General features: G+C 38.0%; 1 protein-coding gene across 17 annotated transcripts in view; it reads left to right on the plus strand.

The window, feature by feature from the left end:
• The window catches only part of LOC106079313 (protein couch potato-like), a 324,431-nt gene that overhangs the window by 63,894 nt on the left and 237,827 nt on the right, over nucleotides 1-22,710 (plus strand). The window contains exon 1 of one of the 17 annotated variants that reach the window (XM_056016892.1): nucleotides 10,662-10,923. The exons of the other annotated variants lie outside the window; for them this stretch is intronic. The gene's annotated coding sequence lies outside the window, so the exon portion shown is untranslated. Of the gene's footprint in view, nucleotides 1-10,661; nucleotides 10,924-22,710 lie in introns of those variants that run through there. 17 annotated transcript variants of the gene reach the window in all.

Genomic DNA, 22,710 nt, shown 5'->3' on the forward strand with positions numbered 1-22,710 from the left:
TAATCCGGGACCCTCGGTTCAGTGGCCAACCACTTTTCCACTCAGCTAACGCAATTTGATATTTAGCACAATTGTAATACCGGTTACATGCATTTAAAAAGCCAGTTCCGTTAATAGGCGAGCGGACCGCCAAAGGAGCAGCTACAGCTTCAAGTGGCACAGTTTGAGTTACGTTTGGCGCCAGCCTAAATATAGGACGTCACTTCCGCTTCGGTAAAACAGGGGGGGGGGGAGGGGGGGGGGGGCTACATGAAAGAAACGGTGATGAAAAAAAAAATGGAGGGGGAGGGAATTACCGCCTGTTGGGGGGGGGGGTGGTAGGGAATTACGGCCTGTTGATGGATGGCATTAAACTAGGTAACACTGGGCTATCGAAAAACAAAGACTTGTATCTCACTCGCATGATTTCACGTGTTCAAACCAGAGCTGGACCCCCCCCCCCCCTCTCATCAAGATTTCTCTTTGAACTTCCAGGTCAAAGGGTAAACACTACAATGAAACACATTTTTTTAAAAAAGATTTTTAATTATTTAAAAAAAAAGTTGATTAGCCGATAGCTTATATAGGCAAGTCGAGCTCAAAAAAGAAAGATAGAGCTCTCATAGAGAGAGAGAGAGAGAGAGAGAGAGAGAGAGAGATAGGGGCTCAAAAAGGAAGAGAGTGATGCCCAAAAAGTAAGAAAGGTCCAAAACGTGAGTGATTCAGAGTCACATAATGAGAGAGAACGAGAGAGAGAGAGAGAGAGATTGAGAGAGAACGAGAGAGAGAGAGAGAGAGAGAGAAATACAGAGTGGGAGAGAAACCTAAAGAAAAAAAAAAGATAAAATAGAGAGACAGATACACCTCCCCCCTCCAAACCAACAGAGACACCCCCAAGAGAGAAAAGCAGAGAAAGAGATGGTCTCTTGTGGTCTCTTCTGGGCGGGCTACTTCTCCTAATCCATTGTGTTCTCAGAGTCATAACTTGAGTTCAAATTTCACATCAATTGCACTCTTAAATCTGGGCCCTTCAAACTGGGATTACCACTCCATGTACTATCCCGAATGGTTGCCTGCAAACTAATGACGCGAAATTAAATACGGTTTTGAAAATCTTCTAGTAATAACAATATTGATTCTTCGTTGTTGTCTTTTTATTATACTATAATTTTTATTAATTTCTATGATTGTGTTTTTTAGTTTGATTCAAAGTGTTTTAACTGAGAGCTAACAGAATGGCATTGATCCAGACACACTTTTTACGACATTTGAGATGTATCAAATTTGAAAATAAATGTAGACACACACACACATAAAGAACTGTTGACACAAACATTCAGAACTGTAGACATAAACACAAAAAAAAACAATGTTGACACACACTCTTTCAGAACTGTACACACACATACACACATTTAAACTGTAGTAACGCACATACACACACACTTCATAACTGTAAACACACCTATACACACACGCATACACAAACACATTCAAAATATAGAGAAAAAAAACATTCCGAACTGTAGACACACACACACATTCACAACTGTAGACACACACACACATTTAAAATTGTGAGGACACACACAGACCCATGAACGACTTTGTTCTGTCATAAAAGCCTGTCAATGTTCAATTTTCCTTTCAAAATGAAGAGACAAATCGGCCTTCATAATGTTTAAAATTAAAAAAAAAAAAAAAAAAGGACTCTGATGAAACGTCCTTCATACAGACAACAGCCCAACAGCCTAATAAATATTAATTAAACGTTGTTTCATTCTTGTTGATCTGATTTTTTGTTTTTAATTATTTTATTATTACAGTTTCGCCATTTCGTTTGACATGGTTTAAACGTCAAGCCAATAATAATGTTTTTTTGTAGTTTTTTTTTTTTCTTTCTTTTCCAATGGGCTCTTAATTATCCCCCTTTAAACAAATGACTGATTGAATCAAAGGATCATTACGGGCTTTGAACAATGATGGAATGTAGGGGGGCTGGGGAGGGGGGGGAAGGCAAGGGATTGTAAAAAAAAAAAAGAGGAGTGAGGTCAAAGGAGTCAGCTGGCTTTGTTTTATGAAAATCCCTTCGATAATCGCGTGTGATCGACACCGGCCAGAACTGAGTCGATTACAAGCATCGCTAAGTAGGAATAATGCTTTTCCATCATCTGCCAGCGGTTATGGCAGTTTCGATTACTTGACGGAAAAGGAATCGCGTCCAGGCACACACATGAGCTACAAGTGAATGGGAAAAAAATAAAAGAAAATTCAGAAACTAAAAATAAAAATTGAATTCTAAGATTTAAATCAGGGGAAGACAAGCGCTGTTTGCTTTAGAGGGAGACTGTAATTGTTAGTCAAAAGACTTAAATAAAAAGATACCTTTTTTTTTACACAAATTTTTACCTTATAGAGGTTTCTTTTTAGAAGGATTACATTTCTAATCCCAGAAGAAATTTGTTTTGTAAATATTATTTTACAGAGTTAAAATTCAAATTTACTTGAACCCGATGAAGGACGTAAATTAGTAATTGTGTCCACTATTCATATAATGTACACCATACTACAATGCAAATCGTGTACGGTACTAAAGACCATTAATTCGATAATGCGGTAGTTACACACACATTACACACATTCTTTTTCCCTTAAAAAATAACCAAACATATAATGGAAATTTGTTCAGTTAATTCGTCTCTTTATATTTCTTCTTTCGTTAAGGGTTACCGTCAACATAATTACTCTACTCATAGCCTACCTTCTATTGTTTTAATTGTATTTGTTTAATACCATTAATTAGGCCTACATTTAATGATACATAGAATTGTAATACCATTGTATTATTTTATTTATTTTTTTGTTGAGGGTCGGGGGAGAATAAGAATTTTCTTTCATATTATTCCATCAAACTATTTATGGTTATTTCCCCCCCCCCCCATTGCAAGCCCCGCCTCTTATACCCAAGGTGTTTGTTTACACAGATACATTTGAAACTCGGATATTGAGAAAACTTTGTTTTGTTCACTATACTCGTATCTGCTTCTCTCGTTTCTCCATTATCCGTCATAATGACTTTCTGTTTTGGTATTCTCAAAGGTGTTTCCATTGTCTGATCTTGACTCTAATCCCCAGTGCTGTAATGTTAATTTGGTTTCCTTTTTTTTTTCTCCAGGGACAAAAAGATGTACTAGTTTTATGTTCAACAGTTTCTACAATCAGAATTCTATAACTGAATTCGTTTTTAACCAAATCTCAGGTTTGTCTGAACGGGGCCGGATTTAAATCATGTAATGCCTTGAGCTCAAAAATCGTTGTAATTTCTCCCCGATTCCCGCATTATTAAAGCTCTTACTATTAGTTGTAACGATCATTTCTATTAGAGTGCTAGATGTGATGATGTCTTGATGTTACGATGAGATTGTGTGGGTCAGACAATGCGTTTCTGATGTTATAATTTAATATAGATTTCTTCTTTTAAACAATTACTGAACACTCAAACAATATCCTTATGCCGGAGATTTAATTGTAAACTATTAATTCAAGCAACGATGATCCCTCAAAAATAAATAGAAGCCTTAATTCTGGAATTAGGAATCACTTCAGTCAAATATACAATACAATTTAATTAAGCCTGTTAACTGACTTAGTTCAAGATTTTAACTACAACTGACCCTCTCCGTCCTTTCAAATACATCTACCATTTACTATAATTGGAAACAATTAACTTCTCTCCTTTTATGGTCATGGAATCTTGCCCGCTTCTGTTTCAAAAAATTCTTCCACAAAAAAAACAACATGACTTTGCTGTGCAGCCTGCAGAAATCTAAAAATAAACTTAATGTAACAGCTGCTTTATGCTACATGACATTAATTAACACTATCTCCGTGGATTGAAAAACTTCAAAGAAAAAAAGTTCTTGTATTTCGAAAACTGAAACAAATATTTTCCGAAAAATGCAAACAACTGTTTGTTTGTAACTCAAGACAAAAGAATTACTAGCTAATTTGCCATGTCAAAAATATCTAATCATCTAAAAATAAATTTGGTTTACGTCTCTTTTATGAATGAAAAGATTATTTCCCACACATTACGTCACAAAGCTTCAGCGGAAATAACCTCGCTTGATTCGAGTAACTTGTGCAAAGACTCCTTGCAGTAATGAAGGCTTAAGAATAGGCTGAGACATTATGAGCCCCCGTTAACTTCATAAGGTAGGAACTGATTTCAAAACACCTTTATTTAAATTTGCTTGTTTCTTTTTTAAACGTACACTATGTCTGTTTGATGGGACATGCTGTAAGTAAATAAGTCCCCTCTTTCAGACCTTGTGACCGATAGGGCAAATGATTTAAAGGTCATCTGTTTCTGTGGCCCACGGTTAACGAGGGTGTCATGTGGCCAGCACAACGACCAACCGCCTCTACTTATCCCCAACTAATGTCAGGTACCCATTAGAGCTGGGCGGACCCATTGGCGCCCAAAGATCCCAAATTTTTTATAAAAACAGCCTTCATCAGGATTCGAACCCGGGACCCCCAGTTTGGAAGCCAAGCGCCTTACCGCTCAGCCACTGCGCCTCCAAGGGTCATGCTGGCTGACTGGTATAGTGCTTGGCTTTGTTAGGAAAATCCTTTCCTTTGTTTGGCTAAAACGTATTACAATGAAATTAATTGATTGATATGATATGACCCAAATACTAAGCATGATAATACACTATCCAATTGAATGCCGAGGTTCCTTCTTTAGGTGTAGAGATGAAAGAGTTTCTTTAGATAAAATTTAAAAAATCCCATCGTTCATGCAGAAATCATCGGGAGATTGAACACACGCTGTTAATTTAATTCCAATAATAGAGTCACAAGAATTGACTTAACATGAAGCTTGTAACGTATTTACTGACCCCACTTATTGGTATCCCTTGTATTTATACTCTATCTAAAATTAACATTCCAACTGACAATAGAGAACTGGATCCATATTCTTAGCTTCCTTGGCTGTTTATAAATACTTTTTTTTGAAAATGACTGTTGCTTCTCGAAATGTAAACCCGTTATTTATTGTTTATACAATTAAATCAATCTTGACCTTTGCCTTACCACTAATTAGGATGTCACGTAGGTATTTAACTTATTAATTAATGGCTATTAAATGAAATGTATTGCAAAATGTTAGCTTTTAATGAAGTACGTTCCTGGACTAGTTGTCTGAAAGTTTTCTTTTTCTTTTTTTTTTTTAAATCAAGAAGAACGAATGTATTGATCATGTCGATTGTAGGTTTGCATGTTTAAGATTGCTGCTTAGACTTCTGTTTAGTCTGGTGTCTCTTGAAAGGTCTTATTTGGTTTGGAGTTTATGTTCTTGTTTATGTTTTTGTGTCTTTTCGTGTATTAAGGTATTTGCTGGGTTGGATCTATGGGTATTTTTTTTGTCTTGTGGTTTTGTCGTTGTTTCTGTGGTCGGTGTCCTTGTCGTTCCTTTTTATGTTGTTGTTGCTTTGCTATTGATAGTGTAGTTAGTGCTGCTCTTGCTGTTGATGTTGCCGTTGTTTAAAATATAATATATTCGAGCTTGGGCGTAGCCAGGTTTTTTTTCGGGAAGGGGGGGGGGCGGAGATGGTTTCGGGGGGATTTTTTCTCCCGCCCCCCCCCATATATAATATATATGTGTGTGTGTGTGTGCACATGATTAATCTTCATTCTTCCGGAAGACATTTATTGTACCCTAGCATAGGTTCTTCCTGTAGTTAGTCGAAAAATTCTAGACTTCACGCCCAAGGGGGTTTGCGGGAGCGCCGTAAGCTCCCCACAGTGTGGTGCGGGCGAAGCCCCGCTGCCAAGCACTATTTCCTGTACTGAAAGCCAACAAAATGTATATTCTGAGGTATCTACACATTATACTGCTATTAAAAAGTTTTGGGCGGTAAGCTGCTTCCACAAAAATCTGTCACTGGCAATCTCTGAAGCCTCTTCCCACTTGCTCTGAGGACATCCATGAAAGTGCGCTTTTCTCGTAATCGCCCTCAAGACATCGCAACTCTTATACGCAAACCTCCTGCGACGCCCTGTCACAACCTTACTAAGGGGTAGACTCCCAGTTCGACATAGGATTTCCTTGATTGAGACCCGATCTCTATAACTGACTCCTGAAATCCGTCTTAGCAATCTTAGCCATCCGTCTTAGCCATCTTTGTTTAGGGACATTTGTTGTTTTTTTTTCAATTTCGGCAGATGACTATTCACTGCACTTCATTAATAATGGAGCTCAGCCACTGGTAGAAATTTGTAAACGTGCGCTCATGGAATTAGATGACTGTAGTTTGCTTTAGAATAATATTGAAGAGAGAGGTTTTCAAACTCAAAATTCTCTGTATGGGGTTTTTAAACTCAATACCATCTGGAGGTTTTTTAAACTTAAAAAAAATCCCTCTGGAGGAAGGGGGTTTAAACTCAAACCCCCTTTGGCTTATAGCATTTTAAATGCGTAACTTGATTATTTTTTATATTTAAGAGGTATTTTTTTAGTTTCAAAACCTGCTGAAGGGGGGTTTAAACTCAAAACCCCTTTGGCTACGCTCAAATTATTTTGAGTGTGTACTTTCCTTTTTTTTAATATTGAATAGGTGGTATTTAGCTGCAAACCCCGCTGGAGGGGGTTTTAAACACAAAACCACTCTGGGTTTTAAACACAAAACCACTCTTTGCTACGCTTTTAGAATCAGGTGACTGATGTATGGATAGTCATATATTGAAGAGGGGGGTTTATCGTTAATTTCGGAAGGAGTTTTAAAATCAAAATCTTCCTTAGCTATGCTCATGGAATTTGGGAATTGTCGTTTGCATTTTTTTTTTGTCTTTTGTTTTATAGAAGAGGGGGGGGGGGTAACTGCAAAACTCCCTGGTAGGTGGTTTTAAACTCAAACCCCCCTTGGCTGTGCTGGGGCAAGTAATGGTCTAGTATTAAAATCTCACCTAAAATAAACAAATTCAAAGCAAAAAAATCGTCTCTAAAGTCCCTGCGGGGGGGGGGGTTGAACCCCAAACTCCCCCTGCTATGCCCATGTATTCGAGTGTCTCAAGTGTCTTTTGCTTTATTCTGATGCTGTTAATTTTTTAAGTGATGTGTGGTGTTTAAATAGCAGCTAATGACTATTGACAGTAAACGTAATTTTGTATGTATAGTTATCAAAATATTTTATAACTTTAGCTCCTTGATGTCAAAAATTGGAATTTAGAAATAAAAAAGTTCCTTAAGACGATGCATAAATCAATGTACGAGATATTTTGAATACGTCCTATTGTAGATGTGATCGATGCGATTCTTGCTAGAACCCCAGATGCTATAGACTTTTTTGTTTTAAATTTTCTGTTCTCGAGGGGAGGAAAAAAAAGGATTGAAAGAATGTGGAAAAAAAATTAATGAAAGAAAATTGTGTTAATGGATTGAAATCAAATTACTTGGAGCTGCACAGGGAGGAAGAGGGGGGTAGAGGTGGGGAGAGAAATTAAGACAGATTGAGGAGAAAGATTGACATTGTTAGTGGTTAGACAGGACACACTGTTCAACAGATAAGTGAAACACGTAGATTGCTGGGAAGACGATAGAGAAAGGCGAAGGCAGGAAAGAAAAGAGAGAGAGAGAGAGAGAAATGTTTAGTGCACAATATAGATGGTTTTAACTCTTTTCCTCCTAACTGACGATACCAGCGTTGATTCCACCAGAATGTGGTAAATAATTACGGAGAGAAAGAGTTAATATCCTATCTTATAAGAGTCCCAAGAGTCTTAGACTTTACTCATAGGACAAGAAGAGGAAGAAGACGTTTCTTCTAACAAACAAAACTACGTCCTGCGCTTATCATGTGTTAGCCTAGTCGTACAAGGTAAGTAGAGACTTTGACTCAGCTTTGACTCAGCTAGACCTTTGGTTTTTCCTGACTGATTCAGGCAACCCGCTTCAGTACCAGAGAAGAGAAGCACTTCTAGGTATTTTTCCTAGTATATGGACTAACAAATGTACTTTTATCTTTATGTCTTCAGGACTAATTTTTTTGATTGTTTTTTATTTTAATCTTGTGATTTAGTGTTTTATGATTATATTTTTTTTAAATCCCTTTTTCGGACCATGCGATCTATAGGGCAGATGATGTAAAGGTCATCTGTTTTTTTTGTGGCCCACGGCTAAAGAGGGTGCCATGTGACCAGCACAACGACCAACCGCCATTACATTTTCCCCAACTAGTGTACCCATTAGAGCTTAATGGCCAAAGATCCCGAAATTAAAAATCCCAGTCTTCATCAGGATTAGAACACGTACCTACGGGTTTTATATATTATCGCTGCTTTAGTTTTAGTTTTCTATTATGAAGTGTACCTTTGTTTAGTTAAATTAATGATGAGCTCTCACAAAGACTGCGGGACACACACCTGAGACATAAAGAAAAGCCCTTATTGAAGAGAAGCGCCTTTAGATAGAAAGAAAACTTAAATAGACCGCCGGTTGACATCGGCTTTGTCTGCACGAGATGCGAAAAAAATATGTAGGTCTAAACTGGGGTTGCTTTGTCATGTGAAGCACTGCACACATCGTTAATCTTCGGAATCGAAGACATTACCGTAAATATTAGTAGTAACAGTGTTACTCCAGCTGAAGGTGAATATTCCTTTGTTATGAATCTTACTTCTACATGACTGCGTCTGTACTAGTTTCTTGCTTTTCTTAATTGATGTATCATTAACTTAAAAAAAAAATATTGTCCTCCTTTCAGACCTTGCGAGCTATAGCGCAGATGATGTTAAGGTCATCTGTTTCTGTGGCCAACGGTTAACGAGAAGGGTTTAATGTGTCCAGCACAATGACCACCCTACTTTACTTTCCCCAACCTAAGTCAGGTACCCAGTAGAGCTGGGTGGACCCAGGGAACATAGGAAACGTAGCATAGACTAGGGGTTCTCAACCTGTGGGTCGCGTCCCTCTTGGGGGTCGATTGACCATTTGCCAGGGGTCGCCTAAGACCATCGAAAATATGGGTTATTATTGCCTACTCTTCTATTGCAGTATGTGTGTGTCGGCTGGGGGGTCGCGGCAGGGTTGGGGATTATAAAAAGGGGTCGCCGAGCTTAAAAGGTTGAGAACCGCTGGCATAGACTAATATTGGTCTAATTAAAATTAAATAACATTTTATTTTAAAGTTCTCGTTTGTTTTGGAAAAAAAATAATTCTTTTCATAAAACCTAATGGTTTGTTTTGATTATCTAACTATCTCGTCAGCATGGGTGTTTTTATAATTACATTGTACTTGTTGTAACGCCCAGATGTCCTGAGTCCTTAGTTCGTTAAACTGGTTTTCCATGAATGACACTTCTAAGTTGCCATGGTATCGTATCATTGTCACCTCAACTCTACCCAGGAAAGAGTTTTTCGCTTCTTACGATGACAGCCTTTCATCAAAGGGCATACATCAAACTAAGGGGCGTGTCACACATTGTCACGTGAACCACTAGCCACGCCAAAGATCACACAAAGAGCTTGATGTAGCTTGTTGAACAATAGTTTACAAGGGCAGATAAATGCGGATAATAAACGATATTGTTGTTGTTGTTGTTTTTTTTTTTTGTATTCTGCCTTTGAGTTGTCTAGCTTAAATCAAGTTTTCTTTCTAGCTCTACAATTCGTATCTACCTCTGAAAACAGAAAGTCAACTTTCCCTTCGAACTATTCTTGATCTTGGGGTGATTGTGCGTTAGGTCTGTCCATTTCTAGAATTAAAAATTTGCAGGACATATTTTATGGCACTCAGTACAACGTCCTCTAAGTACTCTCAAAGACTTTGATTCACGTCTAGATTCATAGGTATGAAACAAGAACAACATGAACATAATATTATTACAAAAAGGCAAAGCTTATACGAAGTGTGACTGTATCAGTTACTTTGGATCAGTCATGGAATTAAATTTGTAATCGATCTAGATAATAACAATAAATCTGTGCGATTAGAAATATTTGTACCAACAGTTTTTTGTTTAGCGCTATTTCATACTTGTAGTTTTCTCAATACGCTATGATCCTTTTCACTTGTCTAGACCAGTTGGGAAAATGAAAAAAAAAAAAAAAAAAAGGGGGAGAGAAAGAAAGGGATATCTTGGTGGATTTTACCGTAATTGTTTTTTAAAAGCATTTACAAAAAAAAAATGGGAACAACCTGAATTTGAACTCTGCCCGATGTGCTAACCATCCAGCTAGTGAGGTACTTATGACTAGACAAGATTGTATAGTTATATCTAGTATGTTTCAATTTAGAGAGGCAACCTATAAAGGGTTATTCAGCTTATACTACCACTTCAGTAAAGTACAGTTTCTTTCCCTTGTTCGAGATACCAAACACAATAATTAATTACCAACAGATAATTTAACTAATTGGTTAAATTTTTAAAATTGATTATTCTGCTGAAAGGTAAAAAAAAATAATAATTGTGCGAAATTTCTGCTTGCTCCGATATTGAGTGTCAGACAGTCAGGTTGAGATGATATAAGCTTTCTGAAAAAAAAAAGTACTTTTTTCTCCGCCGAAAGTGAGAACCAACCCACAACACTCAATTAGATTAGTATGGATTCTCATTGCTTCATAGCTAGAGATAGCGGCAATGGTGTAACGTAGAGAGATGGCAAAACTCAAAACCACACTTTTAAGTGTTAGAGGTTTCATTGCTTTGTTAAACTGCATTGGGCTGTTTTGATGTTAGTGTTTTCATAATGGTGTTTTTTTAGGTGTTAGGTTGTTATAGTGTTTATGGAATTCGGGTGTTTTAGTGTTATGGAGTTTTCGTTTTTAGTGTGTTGTGGTGTTAGGGAGCTTTGGTGTTATGGTTTTAGTGCAATGGAACATAAGGTTTTAGTGTGTTGCAGTGTTTTTGATGTTTTAGTGTTCTGTTTTGATGCTAAAGGTAAGTTACATCAATCTCATTCAAGTCTAGTGGATTTTCTTGGCCCAACCTCCTTATTCTTTTCACATTGTCTACTAGATAAATCATCTACTTATCACCAATATTCTATTTAAAATTAACTGTTCTATAACACATCCCAGTGCGAAAACTGCTTTATTTGTACTACAACACAATATATGCCTAAATGATCACGTGTTTTTTTTCTCGCGAATTATTTCCCCACATTCTTCCAAACAGGCAGACAGACAGGCACAAATTTCTGCTTGAAATCTTTGCAACCCTATACGACTGTAAACAGTGACGCTCCAAGGGTCAAAGTTCAGAAGATGCGATCCCTGTTTCTCTTTACGTCTTACCCAGAGGTCGAAATTTCTAGGCCAAGGTAGATCTCCAAGAGATGGTTTACAGTTCGCAAGGTCATCTGATGTAGATAAAGCTGCAAGTCTATTCTGGAAACGTCTTGAAACACCAGAACGTGTCGAAATTCGCAAACGTGTTGTTGAAGGTGATCGCTGGGGGTGTCGCTAGTCCAACGAATTCTTTTGGAAGTACAACTGACGAGATAAAAAAAAGAAAGACTCTTCAATAAAAGTAGAAAACGTGTGTTACTAATAAACTAAAAATGAAGATTATTGACAGATACATACAGCTTTCATTTTCATTGTGGGTGTAATGTGTAGAACCACGGATGAAATAACAAGTAGTCAAAAGGTTTACATCTTTAGTTCACTTTAACACTACGATCAACAGGCGTCGTGTTGTCTCTCTTCTACGACTTCAACTTCCTCTGTATCGGCCGTACACTCCTTTCGTTTCCACTCCTAATGCATCAATCCAACGAAATAGTGTTATAGGTTTAGTTTAATCGGGAATTTGACGAAACTATAAATAGACTTATGTTAGACGGAACTAGGAATTATGGGATATTAACTGAATAGGAATGATGGGATAATTTTAACGGACAGCAGAACGACTCACTCCTCTTTTAATGGTGAGACATCATCGTTAGTAACTGTTGACATTATAAACAGTTTTATCAAGTATTTTATAGAATTTAATATATGTTGTTTGGTTTTAAAACGAACTCCAGGAGCTAGTAAATAATACTTCTTTTTAGACCTAGATCTACTTTACATCTATTATTAAAACAACCACAGCAGTAGTTACATCAGATTTTAGCAGCCAATACAAACATGCACACACACACACTTGGTAACACGAATATTGTATTGGAATGTCAGCTGCTTGTTATGTTTTGTTTTTGTTTGCTTTGTTTTTTTAAGTCGGAAGTGGATGTGTGAGGATTACAAATAGTTTGACCATTTAGTCCAATAGACTAACAAAGATCAAGTAAAAGAAAATACATGAGTAGTTCCAAGTACAATGATTGAATAAAAATGTTTGTACGAAACTAGCATTGACATCCAAAAACAATGTCGGCCGGTTGTCATGTCGTCTGCTTGTTCTCTGACATCACTTCCTGGAGACGTCACAGTAGCAGATTAGCTCTGCGCTGAACCATTGAACACATGAAAATAAAAAAAAAAAATCTTGATTATTTACATTTAGATGCGTGAGGATTAGAATATCAAAATATGATGCTTACAAACCTTTCTGGTTTTGCTTTATAGTGTAATGTAATACTGTAGAACTTCTTTTATCCGGAACGTGATATATCCGGACTGTCTTTTTTTTTTTTTTTTACAATACGATATCTAAAAGGTCTTTCTGAAGATCAGCGAAAGATCAGCGATTATTTCTCTCAATAATGCTAGGTTACAACATATAACGTTTGGTCTCCATGTATAGTTTACTTGAATTGCCCACAGGTTGTGACGTTGCAGGTCTGTGTTCAGGCCTTCTATATCGAATGGTCTGGATGTAAGCCGGATCTTCAAACGAAAAAAAAAATACTTTAAAAAAAAAAACATAACGAGCAGGTCACAGCAATTAACTTAAAAATGGGACTCCTCCCTGGTCTTTTTTTAGCTGGTTCGTTCGTTGCTGCATTGTATTGTAATTTGTTTTGAAGCAGCCAGCAGCTCGAACGTTCGAGACGCAGAGCTCTTCAGGCAAGTAACTGTGAAGTTCAATTATCTCTAGACCAACGTTTGGGGAGTGTGACCATGACAATGACCTGTCGCTCATTCTTTCCCTAGCCGAAGTCAGGAACCCATTCAGAGTTCAGGCTAGAAACTTCAGACGTCAAATCGCCAACCCAACAAGGATCGCTGGCACTTCGGCTCGCGAACTTTGGGTTCGTTAAAATGTTTTACAACCCAATTCAAAGATGTTTAACTTCTTATATTTCTTCCACTGTAGTTTCATTGTTTCTTTCTATTTCTCCCTGTATATTTTTTTTTTTGTAATCATACCTTTCTCAGTAGATTTTGCTCCATTTAAATTTCTATTTATTTCATCCTCCATATTTCTACCTGTGTATTCTTTTTTCTTTTTCTTTCTGTATAATTTGTCCTGCTCTATATCTCATTTCTAATTTTCCTGTTTTCCTTTATGTCTGTTTCTTCTTTCTTCGTTTCCGTATTTCTTTATCCATGGTTCAACCGGCACATTTTTTCCTCTGCATTTCGGCCTTTGAATTTCTTCCTCTATATTTCTGCCTTTGAATTTCTTCCTCTGCATTTCTGCGTTTGAATTTCTTCCTCTGCATTTCTGCGTTTGAATTTCTTCCTTTGCATTTCTGAGTTTGAATTTCTTCCTTTGCATTTCTGCGTTTGAATTTCTTCCTTTGCATTTCTGCGTTTGAATTTCTTCCTTTGCATTCTGTGTTTGAATTTCTTTCTTTGCATTTCTGCGTTTGAATTTCTTCCTTTGCATTCTGCGTTTGAATTTCTTCCTTTGCATTCTGCGCTTGAATTTCTTCCTCTGCATTTCGGCCTTTGAATTTCTTTCTCTATATTTCTGCCTTTGAATTTCTTCCTTTGCATTTCTGCCTTTGAATTTCTTGTTTCTTCCAATACATTTCTGCCTTTGAATTTCTTCCTCTACATTTCTGCCTTTGAATTTTTTTTTATGCATTTCTTCCTCTTCATTTCTTTGTCTGCATTTTTGTCCGTCGTATTTTTGTCCTGTGAATCTGAAACACTGTTTTCTTCGCATATCATGAAACTATCGATTTCTTAAAAATAACAAAATCCTTAATCTATGACTCTCAAAGTATGCTCCATAGTTGACTTTGGTCTGACCGTTCACTGACGTGCGCGCAGCATGATCTCTTCAAATTGTATTTTACTTTTAAAAAAACAAAAACAAAAAGAAGGCCTAAGTAAAAATGAGATGGGGGCGTCTTCGATGAACGTGATTTCAACAAAGGGCGCCGGGTTTTAACTTGTTTTTAAACGTGACTGTTTACGATGAGCAGTACAATAGAACCTCGTATTATCATTATCTTTATCCTCATTATTATTATCGTTGTCATCCACCTCCTCCTCATCATCATTATCATGATTATCGTCGTCATCCTCGTCATTAACATCATCATAATTATCATCATCATCATCATTATCATTATTATCATCATCCTCATCACCATTATCATCATCATTATCATCGTCATCATCATTATCATCGTCATCATCATCATCATTATTATTATCATCGTCATCATCATTATCATCATCATTATTATCATCATCATCATCATCATTATCATCTTCATCACCATTATCATCGTCATCATCGTCATCGTCGTCATCATCATCATCATTATTATTATCACCGTCATCGTCATCATTAACATCATCATTATCATCATTATCGTCGTCATCCTCGTCATTAACATCATTATCATCGCCATCGTCATCAGTAACATACACCATCGTCATCATCATCGTCATAATAATAATAATAATAGAAATAATAATAATAATATAAATAATCATGAAAGTTGCGCTATGTAAAAGTTTTAAAATCCGGGTACATATTACAAACATTCGAAGTTCAATTTGTTTTAATATCTAAGATCGAATCTCATACATTTTTTTTTGTATTGGGGGTGGGAGAGATCGAAGTGTTCAATAGTATTATCATCTTTCTCTTTAACATCCAACACATCACACACACACATCACACACACATCATTTATTTGATGCCAAATCATTGAGTCCCTCGATTCTGTCTTGTGACTTAAAAGTCGGGATGGATTCCTGGTTGTGTTGTATGCGCTCTGGACTGTCTTTTCGCTTTAATGGTCCTAGGATCAAACCGTGCCCGCTGCCATGCCCTGCCGTCATGGAAAAAACTAACAAGCACGTCATCATCATTATCACCATCAGTTCCTTGACTTGCTTATTAGGGTTGATGTGTTGGTAATATTTATAACATACCATGTACTATAACATATAACTAGAATTACTATATACACACATAAATATATACTTATAACATAAAAGTGGTTGACAAGAAAGCTGCATAACTATTCTTTATATAAGTGTTGCAGATAATTGTAACAATAATAATCGTTACAACGATAAGTAGCACAGATAACTACGACTTGAGAATCGGCCGATGTTTTAAGTGACACAATGATCTTGTAGATAGATTTCACTATCTGCCCACAGTGTTTCGTCCACTCTAGGCCCAAGGGATCAAATTTTCTCCTAGCCAGAACTTCCCCACACCATCCACCACAGACACTTACTCCTTGAAAAAAAAAACAACCTAGACTATCACAACAGAAAAAAAACAACAACATAAAACCACCAACAACTTAACTTGTCAGCCTTGGTTAGCTCACGCAGCGATACGGTTTGATACGATAAGGGAAAAGACAACTCTCCCTCCATTTTTGTTTAAGTAATTCATTCCCTTGAGAGCGGTTTTGGAACAATTTTTCCCCCTAGAAAATAAAATGTAAAAGAACGAGAGATGGAAGGAGGAGCCGATCTTAAAGAAACAATGATATAGGAATAGGATATCTCCAGTTTGTAAATAGCCTACATACATATCTGCACTAAATCTATCATGCTAGAAGCACGACCGCCAACATGCTCCTCTACAGCCCAGTCCTTCACCATGAGGCCCTGTAAACCTTTTTTCCAGTATGTCTTTAAGAAAACAAATGCTAGGAAAGGAAAAATATGCTGAACCCCCCTAGGTCAAATGATTGTTTGTTAGAAACGATAAGTAACGATGCCATTTTTTGGGGGGTGATGGAAGCCATCATTTCGGGATGGGGCGGAGTAGGATGAATGAAGGAAAGAGTTCCAGGAGGAGGGGGCAATCACGGTACGTGGGATTGGGAAGGGGGGGTGAGCTTGAGGGCGTTGTCATAAAGTGACGTCCTGCAGAAAACAAAGAAAATAGCTTCTCCTTGCGTTCGGTTGACGCCGCTGGGGGAAACTGGTAGAAAAAGTTCACAATGAAGAGGTTATAGCATTCCTTAGGAGATGTTTGGGGGGCATTTGGGGGGGGGGCGTTTTGGAGGGCGTATGTTTTCATGAGTGGGTGGAAGAGATTGGAGGCTTCAAGTACACTACTCGTAGATGTGTTTCCTACTCTGTGTGTGTGTATGTGTGAGTGTGTTCCAGTTTGGTCAGTGCTGAAGCTGAAATTGATGTTAAGATAGCAAGCTGAGGGAGGGGCGTGCTAGATGAATCGTCAGGTGCCTGGCCTCCGAACGTTGGAGCTCTGGTTCGAATCTTGGTAAAGGTTTGAAGAGTCCATCTGCTTCTGATGGGTTCCTGACATGAGCTAGTGAAAGTTAAGGCGGTTGGTCGTTGTGCTGGTCATATAAGACCCTTGTTGACCATTGGTAATAAAAACAGATGATCTTTACATCATCCATGTATAGATCGCGTGGTTTTAGTTAAGCACTTTACTTTTTTTTTTAAGCAAGATGAGGACAGCAAGGATTAACTTGAGTTCAGCCAGATCTATAATCAGATGGTCGTTTAACGGCCACATCTCTCCCCTGGTTAATCGTTGGCCACAGACGATTTCAATGAAGCATTTTTTTTAACGTAGCTTTTCCAAGAATAATATAGAATTACGTATGCCTATTAAACCCAGTGGAACATGTGACGCAAAAAAAAATTGAATTTTTAATTATCAACCAGTTATAAAGACCAAATAGATCGCGTCGCAAATCTGCAATCGAATGTGTTTAGTAATTAAAAGCGATATCACCTAGTCAAAATCAAAGCAAAGGGTAGAGTCATTGAATATGCTAAATACATTCACCAAAAGAAAGCTGTATATGTTTTGAGTCAGTACGCGAGAAAGTTAAATCTGTTGACGGAAATGTCATATATAAACGCAGGGATTATGGCGTTAATGATGGTACAGTAAATCCCTATTTTAAAAAAAAATGGCGTAGAACCTCTAGAAACCATATACACATAACAGAAAATCTACATCAACGACCAACCGCCTTCACTTTTTCCGAATTAATAAACATACAGATAACAGTTAGGTGGTTTCAGGGCGTCCCAAAACTCCCGAAATTCAAAATCCCAGCCTTCACCGAGATTTGAACCAGGGAGCCCTCGGTTCGGTAAATAATATTAATAATAAAAGAAACAAAGCAGCGCGATGGCGTCCAAACCACGTCTCGCGGACTTTGTTATTTTGGAACCATCCAGCCTTTCGGAAATTTAGCCCATGGAGCATAATAAAACCGCAGTGATATGGTTCCGTTTGATTTGATGATTGCCTTTCTTATTGCAGCACGCATCATGGATGTCATGTATTTTTGTGACTAATAAAAAGTGGATGCAAACCTCTGCTTCCTGAAAAGATTATTCGTATCAGAGGCGGAGATGGCTTTACTTACGATTCGGACCACAAGACAGATGAGAAGACCAGACCGAAAGGATGCGTGGTGGGAAATCAATTGTGCAGAGCAGGCCGTCCTAGCCCAGTTCTGAGTCTGTCACTGTCCGATTGGTGTTTACTTTGGACGGTTTGGAGAACAGTACATCACACAGTGCCCACAAGACAGATGAGAAGACCAGACCGAAAGGATGTGTGGTGGCAACTTAATTGTGCAGAGCAGGCCGTCCTATCCCAGTTCTGAGTCTGTCACTGTCCGATTGGTGTTTACTTTGGACGGTTTGGAGAACATTACATCACACAGTGCCAACAAGACAGATGAGAAGACCAGACCGAAAGGATGTGTGGTGGCAACTTAATTGTGAAGAGCAGGCCGTCCTATCCCAGTTCTGAGTCGGTCACTGTCGATTGTTGTTTACTTCGGACGGTTCGGAGAACTCTCCGTCACACGGTGCCACCACGGCATCGAGGCGTGACCTCCGTGACTCCGTGTCGAAGGTGCCGATCGAGGACGATGAAACAGTACGGAACATTCTCTATGAATGTCGCGTTAAGCATGAAGGGCGATGGAGACAAGGACATGAGAGATAACTGGTCCGTGTGCGGTAACGGGTCTGTACGGGGACAGGTCGACCTTAAAACTCACTGCCCGCTTTCTTTCACGTGCGCTGAGTAATCTCAGCATGAGCTTTTACTAATGGGGGCTTCTGTTAAGGGGTCAGCGGCATCGCAGGCTCTGCCAGGGTGCGGCACTGTGTGCTGCAAACTGTTTAACATCCAACGTCTACGTATTTTTAACACATTAATCCACATTACTCATTAATAATGTTAAGACGTGGGCGGAAACAATTAAAAAAAAAAAGAACGCACCGATTCTCTGAACGCCGTTGTCACTCTGATAGCAGACTTCTTGCCGAAGCACAGTCCAGTGGTAATGAGTTAATTTCGGTAAAAGAAATACTTTATACAATACTCCAAATCAAATACATAAATCCACAAACAAAAGAAACAACAAAAAAACAAAAAAAAAAAAAAAAACAAGCCCCAATATCTCTATCGAGAGAATCAGAAACTAATATCCCTTAACACACTGACACACTCCAGATGTCATTTTTTTCGCCAGCGAGTCTATACACAAAATCGCCTTAGCTCGCTTGTGGGAACAAAATGGTTAGTAAGGTGTCAACAGGTTTACATACCTTCTAAAAACTATATTTGATCAAACACTAATAGTCCAGCCTAAATGACAGCACTAAGAGGGCGTTGGGACTGAGTGGTTAATCGCTTGGCTTCGAACCGAGAGATTTTAGGTTCTAATCTCGGTGAAAACTTGGATTTTGAATTGCGTCCATGAGTACATCCAACTCTAATAGATACCTGACATTAGTTGGGGAAAGTAGATAATCAGAAACAGATGACCTTTCCATCATCTGACCTCTCGATCGCAAGGTCTAAAGGGGGTTATATTCCTTTTTATTTAACAGGTCACTAAGCTGAGATCTATATGTTTGTCATCAATAAAGTAAAGAAACTGCCATGATAGCTAGGGTCATAGTAACTTATACAGAGATGTTATTTTAACATCCTCAACAATTATTCAACCTCAACGTGAAACAAAAATAAAATCAATTTCTACAGAACAAAAGAAAGTTGGTCTAACAGAACGTCTGGTCATTCCTAGAGAATGTTAGTAGAATTATGGAATTCCGCCGACGTCATGCGTTTTTCTGTAGCACTTGCCTGGCAGAGTGTTATAATTGAACATGATATGCTGTGATCCCAAAGTGATAGGAATGACAGGGGCTATTGGATATTTTCACACATGGCTGCTAGCCTAAAAATAACCAGGTTTTTTGGCGCATCCGGTGTACAACATTGAAGGAAGTCTTTTAAAAGTGCACATTTCAGCACAGCAGAACCAACATTTTTTTAAATCTCTACTGTTTGTTGGTTTTGTTTAGTTGGCAAGGTCGAAGTTCAATTTAGTGTCCTTGACATCGTGAAAATCTCCAATATCCACTTTGCAGTAAAGCGAGACACTAGTTTTTTTTTTTTGTTTTTTTTTAAGATCCAGTCCAAGAATCAGCAAATACAACTTCTCCAATTAATGTAGATGAAAAAAAAAAATTTGTTTTTAAGTAAATCTTTAAATGGGAAACTTTGACTGAACATTTTTGGGGGGAGGGGGGGGGGGGGAGAGGGGAGCCACAGGAAGTTGAATTTTTTTTTTTTTTTTTTTGCTTTCGGGAAACCCCGTTCCCTTTTTTATTTACTTCTGCTAAAGTCTGTCGTCAGAGAATGATCTTAGTCTGTCGTCAGAGAATGGTCTTGTCTTTAATGTCAGCTTGGCTGTCTGCCACACTTTCGCATCAAGTAGGAACAACTGAGGGACTCCAAGCTAATGTCTTTTCACTCCGTTTGGTGAGGAAGAAATCAAATGAAAGAAAGAGACAGCGAAAAAAAAAAAGGCGGGACAGAAAGTAGGAGGTCAGAAAAACTAAATAAGGATGGTCGGTTGTAAAGTTTTAAGAGGTTGTCCCGGCAAGTATCGACACACCAAAAGAATCGATTTTTATAACAGATCAAGGAGTAGTTGAAACGATATAAAATAGAGAAAAAAAAAGAAAGAGGAAGACGAGAGGATGGAAAGGATAAGTACATGTGCGTGTGGAAGTTTGTGTGTGTGTGGAAGTGTGTGTGTGGTAGGGGGAGGTGGATCCTTTTCAAAGAAATCTGGGGGAAATATGGTTTACGGAGTTCGTCCTGGGTGTGATCAAGTATTGGTTTACATTTCAACAATGACTTTATTTGAGGTATCGATCTCTAGTGACCACATATGATGGATAGGGGAATAGAATGAGCTGTGATGGCTCTCGTGTGAGAAGAGAGGAGAGGGAGAGAGGGGAGAGAGAGCGAGAGAGAGAGAGATAGGGGAGAGAGAGAGGTTGAGGCTAAGGAGGAAGCATGGGATGACGTCTTCCATTGACTGGGGGCGAGACTATGGATGAATGACACTGGCAGACGAGTTACGTTTGATGTGAGAGCGTTCGTGTGTGTGCGAGTGTGTGTGTGTGTGTGTGTCTGAAGATGTGTTAACGTGTGTGAGTTTATCTAAGTGCGTGTGAGTGAGAACGTGGGTGTGTGTGTGTGTGTCGGTGTATGCTGGGTTTTGATGTTTGATGAGTGAGGATCGAACTAGGATTAGGACAGAATCGAAATCACGCAAATATGATACAAAACATGTCTGCGATTCTGAAAAAAATAGAAAACAAAAAGCTGAAAATGTATGAGGGGCTAAATATAATCAATTATATGTTATAATTCCAAGCTATATTGTTAACTTATACTTCGTGGAAACTTCTGGTCGGCTGAGTGGTTGGAACCAGGACACGAAACTCGAAAACGGCTCTTACGATTTTCCTAGAAGTTTGACAGCTGCTGTATATCGTTTGGGAAAGAATTACTAGCTCTTTGGCCACACTGGGAAAACTCTAGGTTGACCGCTATAATTTTTGAAACTATAAAAAAGAAATACATTTAAATTTGGCTAGAGAATGAAAAAATATTTATCTTGAACTTTGGGCATTTTGGCATTCCATGAAGAGTTTAATAAATTAAATGTCTATGTCTATGAAAATTTTGCTCATCGACTTCTAAGTCTAGATCTAAGGGCCTATCATAAGAATACTATAAGGTCTAGTAGGTCTGTACATTCGCGTAAACACGATTCCTTTTCCGGGGAGGGGGGGGGCGGGTTCACAAATGTTCCATTTTCTTTCATTGTAACATTCATTAGTTTGTAGAAGAACAATAATAGCTTAATATTTGATGTGATGGTCTTATTTTTAAAAGTATTTTAAATGTCTTTTTTGTTACTAGTTTAAGGCATCTCTTGTTTTAAAAACATACTAACATTTACTATTTAACAAATATACCATGTACCTTAGCGAACTTACCAAGTGGATAACGGTCATTATATCTGAAGAGATTTGTGGAGCTCAATAAATCAGATTTATTGCAGGTTTTGACTTTGTTACTGCTATAAACATTCAACATTTGTTTGAAGCTTGTTGCATCATCAACATCATCATCAAACTCCATTTGAGGTGAGGGCTTGAGACGCTCAAATCCTCTCTTGCAAAAGCCCTGGACAGAAACCCTGCTGTCTTTCGTAGTGCATACATGTCGCCATACATGTCGAGAATTTTGGGTTTCCCAGACCTGTCGAGACGGAGATCAGCAAGTCTGGGGCAGTCAAACAGAATATGAGGCACGGTTTCCTCTTCTTCCCCCGCAGCGGGGGCACCGTGAATCAAAACTGCTATAAACATTCAACATTTGTTTGAAGCTTGTTGCATCAGCATTGTCATTGTTCGCCTCATTCTTTCCCTTACCTTCATTAAATAAAACAATTTTTATTTTAAGTTGTTTATCGGTCACTTTTAAAAGAACTGTCAGCTACAGTGTCAGTGGATGTCAACCACCTGTTAAGACAAGAGACGAGTCTTTGACATTGACAAGCGCGAGGTAGCTATACCTTAAGGAAGACATTAGTACGACTCTAATTGTTGCTGTTCCTGTTGATGGACGGACATAGTGCATTAAGGTTACAAGAGGAAGAATAAAAGAGTCATGTTATATCCAAGACTTTATGATGGCACGACAGGCAGAACTTGAATAAACTCTCAAAGTGTTTCTTTTTTTTTATTTTTTTTTTGTTACAAAGCTTATATTAATTCACTTAGTCTGTCTGTCCGTCTGTCTGTGGTACACATTTTGAAAAAAAGTTATTTCTCCCACTTCCTCATTCTTGGATAAAGATAAAACTTTGCACAAATATTTATTTGTACCTAAGAAAACAAGAACAATAAAAAATCAATGAATTAATTAATTTTGTTTGATAGTGGAAAAGGGAAATAAATCTTACAATATTCAGAAATAAGGCTGTAATTGTGGAGTTTTTCCATTAGGATAAGTCTTGTTTTTTTTTTAAAG

The sequence above is a fragment of the Biomphalaria glabrata genome, chromosome 18, assembly GCF_947242115.1.
Source record: "Biomphalaria glabrata chromosome 18, xgBioGlab47.1, whole genome shotgun sequence".
NCBI classification, from domain to species: Eukaryota; Metazoa; Mollusca; class Gastropoda; family Planorbidae; genus Biomphalaria; species Biomphalaria glabrata.